Source organism: Mastigoproctus giganteus, chromosome 9 (genome assembly GCF_048544385.1).
Source record: "Mastigoproctus giganteus isolate SK-2022 chromosome 9, ASM4854438v1, whole genome shotgun sequence".
Lineage (NCBI taxonomy): Eukaryota > Metazoa > Arthropoda > Arachnida > Uropygi > Thelyphonidae > Mastigoproctus > Mastigoproctus giganteus.
In genome coordinates this window covers 36,435,435-36,453,506 of record NC_143583.1, presented here as the reverse complement: position 1 = coordinate 36,453,506, position 18,072 = coordinate 36,435,435, and the positions used below count along the sequence as shown (strand labels likewise).

General features: G+C 35.1%; 1 protein-coding gene across 3 annotated transcripts in view; it reads right to left on the bottom strand.

Moving 5' to 3' along the window:
• LOC150080147 (interference hedgehog-like) overlaps positions 1-16,056 on the bottom strand; it is a 186,311-nt gene extending 170,255 nt beyond the window's left edge. The window contains exon 1 of one of the 3 annotated variants that reach the window (XM_090381915.1): positions 15,623-16,056. The gene's annotated coding sequence lies outside the window, so the exon portion shown is untranslated. The remainder of the gene's footprint in view (positions 1-15,622) is intronic. The other 2 variants (XM_090381916.1, XM_090381913.1) reach the window with 2 other exon arrangements.
• Positions 16,057-18,072: the final 2,016 nt, after the last annotated feature.

Here is an 18,072-nt window from a genome sequence, read left to right as displayed (position 1 = left end):
CAAAGTGCCTCAGACCAACTTCACTTAGTGCCTCGCAAGTCTAGCCCTCCACTCCTGCAGCTTATCAAAGTGTTTCCTTATAATGGAGTATTGGATCCACCGTTGATGAACAGAATCATGGGGATGCCATTCGCTATCTCCAGGACAGTCCTCCAGAAAAATCTCGATACAATCTCATGGAAATACCAAATTCTCACCAAGAATCTGCACAGTCTCTCTCTCTCCAGCAAATCACCAAAAGTGTTAACTCGCTTGGTACATTCCAGATAATTTGTCGACCGTCCCAAAAGGCAAGAAATAATGCTAATCATATAATCACTTCCATACGACTCGATCTATATAACGTGTCAAGCCTAGGATAAATGTTTCCTGCTAACACTCAACCATACACAACCAGCTTGGATTTGATCCTGAGATGCTTTGTGCTGACAAGGAAGCAAACTGTCACTGAAACGGACGAACTTGTTGAAATCTAGAACTGTGTGTTCTTCCTCTAGGCTAACCACCTATGATTATCTGTTCACTCCAATGGTCTGATTTATATCATGTGAATTGTTGTATATTGATTGAGATCAACTCTAAAGTAGTTATATTTCCATTTATTTAATTTACTGTTTTGTAAGCTATTCAAGAGCTATGTAAATTTTGTAAATAATTTTATGAAATCTGTAGATAACGTTGTAATTAATTTTCCTGTTCAGTGTACACCGTCTGTCATGTCCATATGAATGTCTGGGGGTGAAACCATTAATGGCTAAATCGATAAGAGGAAGATATTTTGAAGTACAGTAAATTGATTATTTTAAGCATAGTTAATTATATAAGTCACTCACTGAAACGAAATTTAATAAACTGATACAAAACACAGACAGAAATTTAATAAACAAATTGACAAAAATTGTCCACGCTGAATCTTCGTTTAAATGAACACTTCGTCATCTGAGTTTTCGGACATATTACTTGTTGGTTGCAAAGGAAGCAAACTCTGGAAAATTTTCAAAAATATTTTACCTCAGGATTTGAACAAATCTGCTTTAAATGCTGAGCATCCTAATATTTTGTCAACTTCATTGGAAGATCAGCGTGGAATCATTTTAGCTTATAAACAAACTTTTAGGCACACCTAATTTTTTTAAGCACAACTGCTAAGTAATTCCTTTGTGACTTTAAATATCTTCGTCTGTGTCATAAGGATATTTCCCTTTTTTTTTTTTTTTACATAAAGCAGCTGAAGATACTCTATTCAGCTCTTGAACATATCGAAAAGTAACTGATTACCATGGATAGTGATGACCTCTTTCTGCTGGTTCATATTACTTCTATTCAATCTTCTAGCATCTGGCAATTCTGGCTAAGGCAAAAATGGAGTCCGATGTTTATAAAAATAACGGACTCTAATCGTTCTTGCTCTACAGAGTATGGACTCGGATGGTTCTTAGGTAACACACTAATATTTTCCGAGCTGACTGTGATTTATTTCTGACTGTAATGTTTCTATTTTGTTAATTGTCTGATGGAACCATTCTTGATGTACCATTAGATGAAGCGATTAGTTTAAAATCGATCAAAACTGGACTCTGATCATTCTTCTCTTGTGCCCTTCATTTGATTGCTTCCAGGTGAATGCATCCAGAGAACTAGAACCTTGCCACATCTTTTTAAATGTAGCGCTTGCCGTTAAGCGTGTCTCACACTAACAGGTAACAGCCATTACAATTAAGGCCATGAAGAAGCAGAATATTGTGCCTGTAAATTGCATATTCTGGACAGGTTTATATGTTCGTGGGAGAACACCCTCCTCAGACTGGCAATCTACAACCCCAAATGAAATGAAAAAAAAATAAATAAAATGAAAAATACAAATGCTTTCTCCAATACATTAGCAACTCAGTTTAATATGAGATCGGTACCTTCACAGCTACACTGGTGTGCAAAATTTAAGGACAAGCCAAGTTTTCACCTGTAGCTTCTCATAGGAGTGGCCTGGATGTGGGAAAAAGCATACCAAAGGAATCTCGTAAGGTACAGAAAAGATGAAGGAAACAAAACGGTACAGAGGAACTTCATTCAAAATTGGAAACATAGCACTGACTGCCATGATACAGATGCATCACTGCCAAAGATGGAACAAAGGGAAGAGGTGGTACTCAGTAGGAGTACCACCTCTTCCCTTTGTTATGGCCACCCCCTAATGTCGATGCAGGCTTTGCACCGCCTGTCCATACTTAGAACAATGTTGTTGATAAGTTCTTGCGGTAACATCGTCCATTCCTCTGTCAGCGCCATCTTCAGCTGGTGAACATTTTCTAGTGGGTGTGTACGTGCCGCTAGGCGTCTACCCACAGAGTCCCTTATGTGTTCGATGGGATTTAGATCGCTAGAAAGGGACAGGCCAATCCATACGAACAATGTCCTCACTTTCCAAAAGCATATGAACAGCTGCAGTGCGATGTGGTGTGGCGTTATCATCTATAAACACGAACTCGGGGCCAATGGACGCACATGGGGAAGGATTACCTCAGTACAGTAGCGTGCACCGGTTACAGTACTGCCTCCTTCCAGTATCTTGAGCTGTGTACGTCCATCCAAGATAACGCCTCCCCAGACGAGAACACCTCGACCGCCATATCGATCCCTTTCAGTGATGTTTGCGGGGTGATACCGTGTGCCAGCAACCTCTCGCCAGATTACCTAATGTCCAGAATCGGTGCTGAGGCTGAATCTACTCTCATCAACAAGAGTACCTTAAGTAAAGATTTTGTGGTTGTAACCTTTAGAAATAGTGTTGGTCCTTAAGTTTTGTTATATACTGTCAAAAGTATACGGATTAAATAAATGAACCTTAAATATAATTTTTAAAACAAATAAGAAATAAATTATAAACAATCAATGAAAAAATATTAGACTAAGTTTGAAATATAGTAGTGTAATGAGCAAGAGTACCTTGAGTAAAAATTTTGTGGTTGTAACCTTTATAAATAGTGTTGGTCCTTAAGTTTTGCATACCAGTGTAGTTTTCCTTTCATAGCAGCCAAATGAGTTTTGTATTTGCCTCAACTGGTTATAGTATACAACGGATTTTATGCGGCACGATTCCTGGTTTTGAACGACCTGCTTCTCCCATCACAAGAGTAAACATTCACTGAAGAGCAGTAGTAAGAAATTTGGGCATTTAAGGCTGATAATATGTGACGACTTCTTATAGTCATTGAAATACATTTTTGGTGAGAAACACTAAATACAGATTTCACTGTTCATAAAAAAAAAAAAAAAAAAAAAATCAAATAGCCCTTTTAGCCGAGAAGATGGCGCTGTTTTGAAACCCATCCTTGAACCATTATAATCTTTAAATTTTGAAACTGAGCATAATGAATATTTGAAAAATTATTTCTTTGGCACTAACGCCATGAAAACAGCAAAGCAATTTAAACTTCAGTGAGGCTGCCGGAAGGTTGCAAAGCTGTAGTGATTGAATGTAAAAATAACAATCGTAATTCGAAATAAAAAATAAAAAAAAAAAAAACTGCCACGTACTGTAAATGCGTCATGAATATCCGTAGGTATGTTTGTTTTGGAGACTGTCCAAATACTGAACAGTCCTGCTTCACTTTTTTTCAGATGTAAAGCTCACTGTTAAGCGTAAATGCAGAATGTGATAAAAATATATATAAGAGGGAAAAAAAAGTAGGGTTCGAAGACTTCTGCATTATTCAAGAGAAAAAGAAAGTGGCGTTATAACGGAAAATATATATGGAAACATGGATGCTCTATTTACATCTTCAAACTTAAAAATTCCAGCTGATTTTACATCTATCAGCAAACCGAGTCATTTATGAATAAAAAATAATAATAAATAAATAATAATAATGTTCTGTGTATACCTCACACAAAAACATAGGTCAGAAGAGTTCGCAACTAATTATTCAACAAGGATATTACCATTATTATATTTGGTCTGACGTAGCCGAGTGGTCAACACGAGAGTAGCACACGCGTTTGAATTGCCCGTGGTTCGAGTTCACGTGTTTGCTAAATGCAGTTAATGATTGCGAAATCGACAAAATTAACAAAAAGATTCTAGATTCTAGACACTACGTTTGGTTTGATATGGCAACATTTCTGAATTTTGCATTTGTAATTCTGTCAACAGCTCGAAAAAGATTGGAGAAATAGTTGGAGAATTTCCAGTTGCAGACAAACTTGTGTACAAAGCAATTTTTTTAAAAGAATACAGACTGTTCTCAGACGTTAAGTAGTATTTCCTGTACTACTGCGCATGTGTGTGTGCGAAACTGACGGTGTAATAAGGATGACAATTCTGTCACTGAAGAAGTAGGTATGTTTGTTTTGTATTCCCGAAGTACCACGAAACGTTCTGAGAATAACCTGTTATTTCTTTAAGATATTAATATTAAATAAAAGGGCTAAGGGGTACAATGTACATTTAAGGAGATAGCTTTAAATATAAGAAGTCACTTACCGTTGTTTTTTTCAAGGTACTGCCTGTAGACCATACATGCAATAATATTACTTATGCTCATGAATTTTAGCGCTCCAGAAACAAGTTACTTTAAGAAATTAAAGAAACGTTCTACGTAGGTTAGAGTGCTTAGATTTATTCTCTGTTTCAACTTACCAGCGCACCATGTCACTAAAAGACCTATGGGGAAAGGGTTACGTTACCAGCTGAAAAAAAAAAAAAAAAAAACTGTTGTTTCTTAATGAATTGCAGCAATTACATGAAATTACTTCAAACATGAAAAGTTACTAGAACCCTCTTGCCCCGTGAATAGATTGGGAAGCCGGAATAAATTTGTTGACACTGAACATGGATGTACGTTGGTTGTAATTTCTAGGAAATACATAAGGAAGATGGTTGTTCCAGAGAACAAAGCTCGGCCAGAAGAAATTGGACCTGGAACTGTGAATGGATGTTGATTAGTTGATACACATGTTCAGACTGATTTGAAAGAAAGAGGCGGAAAACTAGAACTAACAATTCAGAAGAACAGTTCCCATGAGTCAGCCAGTGCAGAAGTTTTTAAGAGCTTTTAGAAGCACCACCCCATATGTAGGAAGAATATCGCAAGGCAGGATGGATTTGTGATTTGTACAGACAGCAGCTATTTTGAATAAAAATGATGCTGGCAGAGAAAGAAAAAGTCCAGTTTCTTAGATGCTAGGTTGAGTTTGGGTGTTCAAAAGTTGTCTAGGTGGTTCGTCAGTTTTCCAGGATGAAAAACTGTTTCATCTTCGAACGAGATCAATTATCTCGGCAACTCTGTAAAAAAAAAAAAACGATATCCACTGTGTTGCCAAGAGAACATTTTGTAAAACTGAGAAGTGTTTTTGTAGCCAGGAAATAGTTTTAGTAGGAGACTTTTATCCCTCAAAATAACTGTTGTTTTTAGCTTACTTAAAAAAAAAATTAAAATGATGCTGATGAAATCACTGTCGTTCAAAAAATCGATATAAAAATTTTCTCTGACGGTGTACTCGATATTTTTGTTATTCAAAATGCAATTAATTGCAAAAGCTTTTAGATCAGTATGAAAAAAAAAAAAAAAAAAAAAGAAAAGGTGAATTAACGTATGCAGTGGTTATATTTCAAGGCGCGTTAGCAAACAGTAATAATTCGTGATCTATGACAGACAAAAAAAAAAAAAAAAAAAAGCAACGATTTTATGCCAGAAAGTGAATATTTCGTTACCGCGCATCCGCCACACCGCCATTCATTCGTCCAATCAGCGCATGGCAACAAACATACTCTTAATATCTAGTGCTTCAGCTACAATATACGGTATATTAATAGCCTATATTAGGTTATTAATATTGGTCCAATTTTAATGAAATTTGGAAAAAGCTCCTTAACTCGCTAAGAGAGCGAAATATAAAATTTCATAAAAATCCATCAATTGGAAGTCTAGTTATTACATGCGGACGGACGGACAAATAAATAATAATTGTCAGATTTCTACTGGTCTGATTTTAATAAAATTTGGGAAAGCTGTGCAAATCTTTCTAAAAGGCCTAAATATATAATTTCATCACAATCCATTCACTATGAGTCCAGCTGTTATACGTGGACGGACGGACACGGTGAAGACAAGAAGCGGATTATGCTAACGCGCCTTAAAATAGCAGAATATAAAAAAAAAAAATAATAATAATAAACTTCAACGAATATATAGTAAAATAAGCTCAACAGATTTCGTAATTTCAAAATGGCTACGCAGCATGTAATTCAAAAATATGTTATGAATGCGATTCGAAATAGATTCCAATAAAATAAAAATTCAAGCTCACTGAATATCTTTCAGTCAGTTAACTACGATGAACTTCCGCTTCTTTGCGTAAGTATTACGTATCAAAAAGAGCAAAAGCGAGAACACTGCTATTATAAATAAGCTGGCCATATTTTCAACCAGAAAGGCAATGGAAATGATAGACGACTCTTCCCAGTCTCAAAGTAGGACGGCATTCCTGGTACTGCGCTTAAAATTTTCTTTCTATTTAATGGAAGACATGACGAATCACGTTTCCTGTGTTTCCATTCACAATGATAAACAACATTTTTAATCTATAAATAAATAGTGTCATGAAGTGTTTACCCTCATCAGCTTGAGTCCAATTAAATTATTTATGTCCGTACTCGTCTCAACTACCGGAAACTGTACTGGAAAACAGCTGCAGGAAGTTGAGTTCGCCCTTAGTTGGTCTTCTTTTTCGTTTAAGTCTCCACCCCCCCCCCCCCCCCCCCCCGGTGTATTTAGGATATGTAAGGAACGACCGTGTAATCCTCCTCAGCTAGAAGAGGTCTGTTTTTCCGAGGAATGGAACTTCATTCTCTCGCTAGTTATCACAGATGGTATGTCGGGAAAAAAGCTATGTGGGGAAAGGCTTAGCGTTAGCCAAAGGTACGTTGTTTAGCGTGTTTTGCCACATATTTCTTAGGATTTCATTCCCTGCAGCAGTGGGGGGTAACTATCGTACCGCAAAATCCTGCAATGAGGGAGCCACCACTCAAAGGGAGTTACTGCTCGACCCCAAAAATGTGCAATTTAAAACTCTTTCGAGGGGTCCTCTTTCATATTTACAAGAAAACAAAAATTAAAATTATCGTAAGGCTATCTAAGTTATCAAAGTTCGAGCGTGAGGGAGAGGCGAAAGTCCCTACTTTCCTACTACCGCCTGTTACTTTTAGAAAATAAAAATATAGATTGTGTTTGCATTTTGCTTTTTTACAGATCTTCATGAGGTTGCAAAGATTCTAATACTTCTGTACTTTCTAACTATCAATTATACAGGGTTATCCACCCACTGGTCAACGGCGTGTGCCGTTGACCAGTGGGTGGATAACCCACTATAATTGATGTAACTATGTCATCGGACATGGTATGAAATATTTTTTGACAGGTGACAGACGGCAGTTTCATTGTGACAACAGTCATATTTCAAAGAGTGTGCAGAATTTTATTAGTGCTGTGAGTAATTAGTTTTCTTGATAAGAACTTGCCTTTATTTTGTCACCTACAGATTTTTATCTATCGAATGCATTCAAAAATAAGATGTTTATGCAAGCAACTCACATATTCTAGATGAATTGTGGCAAAAAGCAATATGATTGCATTTTAAATGGATAATGGTGTACATGTGCAGATGAAATGTGACTCTCGACCCACTGTAAAGAACAATCGATTAAATCCATAATGGACAAAGGATAAAAAGAGAAAAGGTACCCACAGAGCTCAAATTTAAGAAACATGGATAACCAGTACAGTAGTTCTAAGTGTACCTAATGAAGCCTACTTCAGTCTTCTTTCAAGGTGGCATATCGAAATAAAAACAGGATATCGAAGATCGTAAATTTGGTATGAATCAAAAATGTTCCTCTAAAAAGGTTATTAGTTGTAAGGCGAAGAAATGAAAAATAAAAGAAAACAGATTATGAAAGAGGGAAAGAAAGAGACACAGAAATAAATAGCAAAAAATATAAATTAAGAATGGAGGAAAGAAGAGAGAGTGCAGGGAGGGAGAGAAAGAGAAAAATAAAGAATGAAAGAGAAACAAAATAAATAAAGTGAGAGATAGAATAAGAATGTGAGAGAGAGAGAGAGAATAAATAGAGAAACAGAAAAATTAGTGAAAAAGAGAGAGAGAAATGGGGAGATAAAAGCAAAATGAAGAGCTGGGTTGTTTAGAATTCGCGTCGAGACAAGTAAAGCCATAAACGTCAGTATATTGTGTACTCTATGGTCAGTTTGTTGTTTCGAAGGTTTGTCTGTTATTTTTAGCCGGGTCCGACCCAAGCCCAGCTAAAAATACTGTAACAAAAAAAAAACAGAAATACATTTAAAAATTTGAGTTTATATTAACCGTATTTAGCAGTCACGCAGTCTTTCTTTTTTAATTTGGTATCGTATGGATATATATTGTGTACACACGCAAAAATACAACTTGATTATATATTTATGATATAATCTGAAATAATCCTAACACTTATTACACATTCACTCAAGCACACCCTGAAGTTGACATTACATTCTTGTAGATCATTATTTAATTAAAAAAGGATTATTTATTTAAAGAATTAGTGAATGCTGAAAGAATTCTTGAAAATTGCTGAAGTCATTCTCACATTTTTTCGTTCTAACCAGAGAAATTATTTAACTCTCTTTGCTTCACATTTCTTTGCTATTCTCATACCACCTTTTTAATTGGACAATAAAAGAACTGCCTTTCTTTCTTCCCTATATTTTTTAATTGCCCGTTACTTCGCGGCAATGCTTTTTTAGCTTGATACGCTGCTTGTGCTGCTTACTATCAAATATTTTCTGCAAGCATCGTTATCAAAAGAAATCCGAAGAATTCAGATAACGCAAAAATGAATCACAGAAATGGCCTTGTGTGATGTGTGGAACTAGTAGCTGAAATTTTAATTTTGCAACAAAATTCATAGTACAAAAGACACGGCGACAGCTCTGCTCTCAATGACATTTAATGGTATCTGAGAAGAGTGAAGTACTACACCAGGAAAAAAGGCTTAGCAGTTTATGTAAGAACACCATTAAGACTGTTCTCATGCTGAGAATATTTCCTCTTTGGGCGCTGTGCTGCATTGTCTATTACAATATTATGATTTATTAATGATTTCTTAAGCACAAAGGATTTAAACAAAGCACATCTAAAATTTTCCCGGAAATAAATCAATAATAAATCTCTAAAAGATGAGAGTGCGAAAAATGTTACTTTACGTTCAATATGCTTCATCGGAGTTAGTATGCAAATAAATTTCAATAAACAGTACAAATATATAAACAGATTCAGAACTTTCATGTGCTAATCCAAGCTCCAAGCCCAATTAAACTCGAAAAGCTAGTTACCAATAAGGTCAGCGTATACGCTATTTATTGAATAATTTATTCATTTATTTAAAATTTATCACATACAAGTTGCTGTAGTAACAAAATTTAAGTATCAAAACCAGTTAGAATTTTAACTTTAATTATTTGTTCCCTTTTAATTTTCTTGAAAATAAATGGATCTACTTATGTTAATCCTGAAGCCGATTATAAATTTAAGGGTTAAAAATAAGCGATAAAATTAAAACCAACAAAAGGATCAATTTCTAAAAGATCTCAAGTCTATGGTATTGTAAACAATGGACCTGATTGCCAGTAAAAGATTTAGTATGTACTTTCAAAGTCCTCAGTGGTAATACTTTTCAGGGAAGGGTATAATCAAATGTATACGATTATAATCTTCCATATGCAAGAAAAGCAAACTGGTATCTAGATTCAATGTTTATTACGAGTCATATTTTATGCACCTACTCGGATAGAGCACAACAGAAGTGTTTCTTAATGAATTATTGTAATAAACTTTAAAATACTTTGCATAAGAAGTCTCAACGTCAAGAGCCATTTTTTCTTTAAACTCTGATCAACTGATTACATTTAAATTTGCTACTGTTGATTGTCCATATTTAGTGGGATCTATAAATTTTATACAATGCAAATATTTATTCATAGTTCTGTCTTCTGGGCCTAAGATTATGACAATGCCCAGAATTTACAAGGACTTTAATCCTGGATTGTGAGATTGTTTGTTTGTTTGTTATTTGGTTTTTAGGAGCATTAGCAACTAAGGCCATATTGCTCCGGGATATGCGGTGGTCATTCCCTGACCTTTCCGCATCCTCCGTATTTGGTGGTGACGGGCTCGACCCCCGGTCTAATCAAGAAGCGTGTGCTACGCACTGCTGCTCCTTCCCACCTGGCTACGGAGGCGCCACCTTGGATTGTGAGAACCCACAGTTGAGAACCCACAGTACAATGGAACTATACTGACATTATGGTCAATGTCAATGGTGAGCACTTAAAACCACTATACATGGAACAAATGTAAATTTAATTAATGAAATGTGTGCAAAATTGAAGGTTTTACTCAATCCTAATGTTGATCAAGCGAGTACTGACGAAAGGATAGAGGGACACAACATTTACTATGGCTGGTTAGGATTCTATCTACGTATCAAACGAGCCTGACCATAGGCAGCACTTCTCCGTATAAGGGATTCCCATTCCCTGAGAATGTGGTCGATGGTGATAAGCGTCCAGTGGCTAAGATGTCAAAATTGAGGAAATCGACAAAGATCAGCTACAGTTGCTGTAGCACTTCCCTATTTTCAATGTTATCACCAATCGTACTAATATGGGCACTGATTGTTATTCTTTCTGCCTAACACTGAATGCATAGCTTAAACAAAGTTGTTACATAATGAAATGAAGCCACGAAATTTCGGAATCGTACCATTCGGTAACAGTGCTTTAAATCTAAAAAATTTCTCTAAACTTTTTATTTGTTGTTGTTTATATTTTCGTGTGGAACATCTTCGTAAAACAGTGATCATTTTTTCAATCATTTGAATTCCTACCTGTCTTTTAGGAGATATAATTTTTATATATGGGTGTCTTAATTCAATATTAAACTAAGCAAGTTTTTATACAGTACAGCGTTAGGTTTAAGCATAGTAGGCCACTAAAGGTTTGGAATACACAGGGTTCGAAATTACTGTGTCTAAGGCACAATTTTGATACTGACGTTCACCCACTCACTTGAAATGTAACTTGAAACTTAATTCATTAAAATACATATTGTCGCCAATCCTTGCTTAATGCGATATCTTTCAGATTCGATTTTGGGTCACTTTCCGGTTTACTTTTCCGTATACGCTACGGCTTATCTGTCTTGATATAGATCTTCTGGCAAACGGTAGAGTATATGGACACCATTATAACTGTCTAGGCATTGGTCTCGGAGGGTTCAAGTTTACCTTTCAAAGGTTGTGTGTATCAGGTTTTCAGTCTGGTGTTGGATCTCATATTCTAGTGGTGAAATTTTGAAATCACAGAGTTTATATGTAAGAAAATTACCTGGTTTAGTTTGCAGGTGCTCACAAGGTGGTGGTTTGGCATTTTGCGACATCCTTTTTTTTTTGATCAAACTCTAGTTTCGTATGGAATATCCACATGAAACTACAATTGAATTTACCAACAGCAGAGTATACAGAGTATGCTTAAAGGTGAGGGAATATAAATTCTCCCCGCCCCCAACGTACACACCGTCTACGGTGAACGTAGTACGAGTGCGGTATTTTGCTAATTGCTGTTATAGCATGCTTCCTGGAAAAAACATCCATCCTGTGATTAGATACAAACGATATTTCCAACTCAGGAAAAAATTAAATACGAAAATACGAGCAATGCCCAGTACAAGCTCGTAGTTTCAAAGATCAATCAAACCAGCGTGTTGAATTATTTTATTTTGTAAATAAAAGTTTGTAGAGAAAATAACAACCCACAACGAATCTTGAATTCTTAATTTGGTTGGTGAAATCTTGGATGTGGGGGAAATTATCGCTTATAGGATCGACATTTTTCACAAAGATATCAAACCTAACTGACAATGTCAGTACACCGCCTACCTTTCAGTTGATCGCCTTTATCATAATTGACTTGAAATAAGTTGATTTAACACAGAACGCCCACCACAAGTGCCAAGCATGTACAATAATTAGGCAAAAACACACTGCCCCCTTCTTAGAGCTCTTCATCAGTCAATAAACGCCATGCTGGCTTCAGCAAGACGGACGATAAGCGATGACTGTCGCTTTTATATCTCGTAAACTGACTCATTCAATTCAAATCTCTTCAGAGAAGAATTATTTTATTAACATATTTGAACGATGTGACTGCAATTAGTCTTAAAAAAATTGTTGTTGTTGAACTGTAAGTTAACTGAAGCATTACAAGTGGCACTGTACATTGAAAAGTATTTCGTTGGCGTAGAGAATATTTTCCCCCCTGGAAACTTGGGGGAGAGCAACAGCAAAAATACACAGGTGAAAAAAATACTTCTTTTTCTTTTTTAATTTCAGGTGCCAACGGATCGCGCACGTTCAACGTGAATGAACTTTGATTAGCTTTTTACAAGTCGATAAAAACCTGACAGTAAAGTTAAATCAGCTGATCAAAAGAATGTTGGCTTCCAACCAGATCTCATCTTCCATTCCTTCTCTAACTCGTATAATAAATACAAAAAAAAAAAAAAAAAAATCCTGCTAACGCAGCGTTGCGTAGTTAAAGCGCTGATTTAACTGTAAGTATGGTAACGGCTTCTAATAATATTTCAGATGTAAATCTCTAAATAGGTTAATACACCTACAATCTACGATTGTAGGTGTATTAACCTATTCAGTAAAAAAAAAAAAATTATACATATAATTAAATGGCATATTCACAAATTTCAGAAGTTAGGGATATAAACAAAGAGGTTCGGATTTTAGCACGAAAAGGCTGAAAAAGTTCGCACAAAGTACTGTACACTTTATATTACATCAGAGGTATTCAGAGAACGGCCCCCAGGCCACGTCTGGTTCTCAACAAGATTTTACCCGGCCCGCGAAAGAATTTTGAAAATTATCTCTAGTAAAATGAAACAACCTAGAGGCAAAATATGGAACTACAGCTTCTCACGACACCACCATCAAGGCTGTTCAGATATAAAAGCATGCACCCAAACGTTTTGATAACACGTGGGATACAGTGTCCAGTGTTTAGAGATCATTTCTGGACATTTAAATAGTAAAATTCTTTTTTTACTGGCATTCATAATTAAATATAAATTTTAAAAAATATTTTTCTATTAAGCTCAATGAGGACCTCAACATAAAATTTCATAATGAAAAAAAAATAATAATAAAATTTTATCAATGAGGCCCTCGATATAAAAGATTGATGATTACTGTATTGCACTTTTCGTTGTTATATTTCTAAGATCCTAAATTAGCAGTATTTGTCGACCCTTAATACTAGATCCACTTCATTTTACATTTTTTTTAATCGGGCTATTCTAGAAAGATGGTAAAAGACTACGATTATAAAAGACTACAATGATATCTGTTTTCAGAATATTCAATTTGTTTACGAGTATAGCCATATTAGTGTTGCAAATTATAATTTGCTTCTGTTAATGTCTCTTGTTCAGAAAACGTACATAAAACAAAAAAAATGCTTACATAGACTCAAAAAATACAGACCAAATTTTTTTTTTTTCTTGTTAAAACTAGAAAGGAAAATACAAACACCATTGTATACATAATACACAATACAGATTCGTAAATTTTGGTAGATTTTAAGACTTATTCACAAAATTATACAGTCATGAAATATCTGTTCAATTACTTAAAATTCACAGTTCCCATAAAATAAAGTAGCATAGTTCCTACTGTCACAGTGAATAACTAGAGATTCTAATCAGCTGCATTCGTTTCTTGATTTTAATAAGAATTTAAACCTTAACTTTTTAAAAACAACAGTAAAGAAAATTTAACACAACTTGAAGTTAGCGCCCAGTTAATATTCCCTTATGCAGTCTTTCGCTCAACATATCAAAGAAAATTTGATCTTTGCTAATATATAACTAATTATACATAAACCAAAGTTCCAGAATGCACAAAGAAATCTGCACAATGTACGGTTTATTTAAAATTCATACTCCCCCTCCTACGTAGTTCAAACAGCCCTTTGGCTCTGTTTTGTTCATAAAGAACAAATAATGTTTATATTATTTACATTTGTTCAGTATTAGCATTAGTGCTATTATTTCCATAGCTCTAAAGTATTAAAAAGTTTCTTTTTTTTCAAGTTAATTAATCATTGCGAAATAATTTAATATTTGAGAAAAAAAAATCCTTACTTCTCATTAAAACAAAAATTTATTTTTATTTACTAGAAATATACGTAGCGTATAAATTATATTTTTATAAATTATAAGCGATATAATATATATACAAAGATATAATACAGGCTGAGTATGTAATAATGTAATCAATAAAGTGCTAAATGTATATACTGTATAACTATATGTATAAATGAGTACCGCACTGATTTAGCCCCCCCCACATAACAAAAGGAATTCTGATACTATGTTTGGGAATCATTAGTAAATAAATGTATATGCTGCATTAGCTTCGTAGCAATGACAATTCTCATTCGAGCTACTTTCGATTTGTATTTAATTAGTAATTAAAATTAATTAATAACCCCTGAATATATATTATTTTCAGGGGAAAAACTAAACAGGGGAAACAAAAAATTTTAAAATTAATATGATGCCTTCTAGCGGATGCTATTTCTTTTGTACTTATATTAGTACGAAGATTGATTGTTTGTTTATTTAAATAATCAATCTTCGTATCTTTAAATAATCACCAAGAAAAACGATAATATAAAGTAATAAAAAAATCAAGAAAAATATGAAGTACATTTTCAGTAATAAAATAATTATATAATCAATATATTTGTATTAAACGTATATTCGCATATAACCAAAACGATGTCAATTTAATTAATTAATTTAACTGCTTTGATAGATAGCTATGTTAAAATGATGCATTTGCACTAACACTTACATATACGTATATTCGCATTAATGTAAAAAAGGCTTAAGGAAAAATTAATGGAGTGAATACAGCAAAAATAAAGGCAACATATTTCCTTATTGTGCATTCTATTTAAAATAATTTCAATCTTTATTAAAACATATATGGGGGGGGGTTGTTTTAGGGAGAAACTAGCCTACCCAAACCCTCCTCCGGCAAAGACGCCCCTGGTGTCATATATTTTGAGAATTACTAATATCCGGACATTTGTTTTTATTGTACTCATTGCTTTGCGATAGTAATAATTTAAATGCAAATATTCTTTGCGATACTAAACTGAATTTCAACATCAGGAATTAACAAAATCTCATGCTCTCTCGGCGCTTTTTATGAAGTTACATTTCGGTACGCCACCATCAGAAGCTTATCTCGTTGACAACTGCACGCTGTTTGGCACTCCATGAACACATATGTTCACGTGAATGAAATACTGTCAACAAAGTAAAAAAAAAAAAAAAAACTGTATACGATTTTTACACGTTAAGGAAGAAATACAAGCGTTCGTAATCTTAAGTGGCTCTGAAGGAGACGGGTTCACACCTTTCGTTATTTCATGTCTTCGCGAGCACAACAAATATTAACTTAACTGATACTAGTGTATAAGCAAGTTAGGCTTACCTTGAGCCTTCGTCAAGGATTACCTTATCTAGATATGCCACCGGCTGTCACTATCTACGGATACACTGTCTTCTTAGGCACTACAGACGCACATATGTACATGTTTAGCGCAAAATTGCAAAAACTGTAACAAGAGTCCATGTAAAAAAGCGAAATTCCGGTGATGCGTTCATGAAATCTTGCTGCTCGCGTCTTAGCCAGGACTAGAGGAGGCCATGATGACGAGACTAGAGCGAAAGTAGTCCAGTATACGCAGTGAGGAGCTGAACAACGCAACGCACAAATCGAGCCTTAGGGTTAACTGCGGTCCAAGTGACGACTTGGGTCACGGGAAGGAAGGTCATGAACTCAGGGCGATGCCACTGTAGTATAGGTGAAGTGCGTATGGGAAGAGAGAGAGAGAAAAAGGAGGTGGAGAAACGCTGTTTTGGTTACTGACTGTAGTGCGCAGTGACAATTTGCGCACGTACATTTTGAATGAGGCACTGATTGCCGACGCTTCGTAGATATCGCATACCGAAAACGTTTTTACAGCGTTTCAGCTGGCGTTTATTACGCAGTTTTATTAGAGACGGAAGCTTGCTCCTACTCTTATATTAAATTTCAAACCCATTGCATGTTGTTTTGAATTTCACCCACTGGTTAACTTAAAAACTGTTACATGGCAGATGATATAGAAAAACGCTTATAGCGGACAGCAAAAATGTTTATTGCTTAGGAAACCGATAAACAAAACAGTTTTTCCGCTGTACACTACAGAAATTTTATATTGCAGTGATCATCCATCCCTCTTTTTAGTTTACTATCCGGATTTTCTTTTATTTTTCCTATAAAGTTTTCCCTATTTTTCTGTTTGGTCCAGTTTTTACTTTGACATTTTTATACGTCAAAGATAAAATGCACACAACTTTACGATTACAGTACTTAATTTTTTTTTTTTTTTTTTTTTTTGTTATTTGACACCTGCTTTTCTTAAGTTGGCAGTTTTTGGTCCTAAATGGTAGGGCCGTAAACTGTTATTTTTCATTTCTTGCAAGCGAGACAATTTAACCGACTGCGACTGTGCAGTATTTTCAGAAAATCAACTGTGTCATCAGTTTTTCAGTATGATAAACGAAAATGATTCGTATATTTTGAAGTGTAAAAATGACTGAACAGTGTGTAAGAACTTTGAGAAAATGTAGAAGAAATGCTAATGAAACATTAGAGGAGAGAGATCTAACAGACTAAGAGACCGAAACGAGAGTCTAGGACTACGAAGACAGACAGAAAACATTAAAGAAAGAGAAGCAAGATTGGAAATGAGAAGACGGACGAAATGCCGTGGGACTAACCAAATAAAAGTACCGGATGTGAATAATCAACAAGCTGTAATTAATGTGGAAGAGCATGACTTAGGAAATATGTGTTACCACTGTGAGTATTGCAATGCAAAATATTGGGGACATGAGTTAAACACATCGAATAATTACACTAAATGCTGTCTTGGTGGAAAGGTTTCACTTGACCCACTGTCTGAGACACCTACTCTATTACAAGGGCTGCTTACAGGGAATACACGTGAAGCAAATAACTACAGAGAACATTTACGAAAGTACAACTCAGCAATGGCGTTTGCATCGATGGGCGCAGAGATTAAATCACCGCCTGGAAATGGTCCATGCTGGCTGTTTTAGAATACACGGCTAGATTTACCATTTGGTCTCACCGCTATATCCAAACGAGGCAAATAAGCCAAAATATGGACAACTTGATATTTTGGATTCTGCTGAAGCAACGACAAAACGGCTTGAAAAACAATCAAACCAAGGGTGTATGGCCGAAGTAATGCAGCAATTGGACGAGATGCTGCGACAAGTTAACCCATTTGCTGAGTCATATAAACAAATGCATCAAATAACCCCGGCCAATCCAACAATGAATGTGCACATGGCATTTATAGAAGACCTGGACTTAGATAAGAGAAGATATAATGCACCTACATCCAAAACGGAGGTTGCTACAATATTTTTTGGAGAAGACAGGGAACTACCTGAAAATAGAGACATGCGCATTTATCCCACAGGTGACTGCTGTAGAATTATATCACCGCTAAATAAGAATGGTGAAGCCTGAAAGATCTAGATTAAATTAATTACGCTATAATCAGAAAGATGGCGTATGTTACTCTGGGTACATCTAGTATGTAAGTACGTAATGTTTTTTTTTTTTTTTGTTTGTTTTACAGATTTTTGAGTAAACTTACAAATTTGAAAATTGCCAAAATAGTAAATGCGTTATAGAAAACATAGAAAAAATATACTCATTCACAATAATAAAAGAAAGTGAAATTCTCAGTAATAAACGTACAGAATTCAACCTTTGTTTTTTAGAACAACAGAAATATTTTTAGAACTGCAAACAGATTTTGTGTAAAACAGAAAGTAATTAAAAAAAAAAAAGAAGCTTCT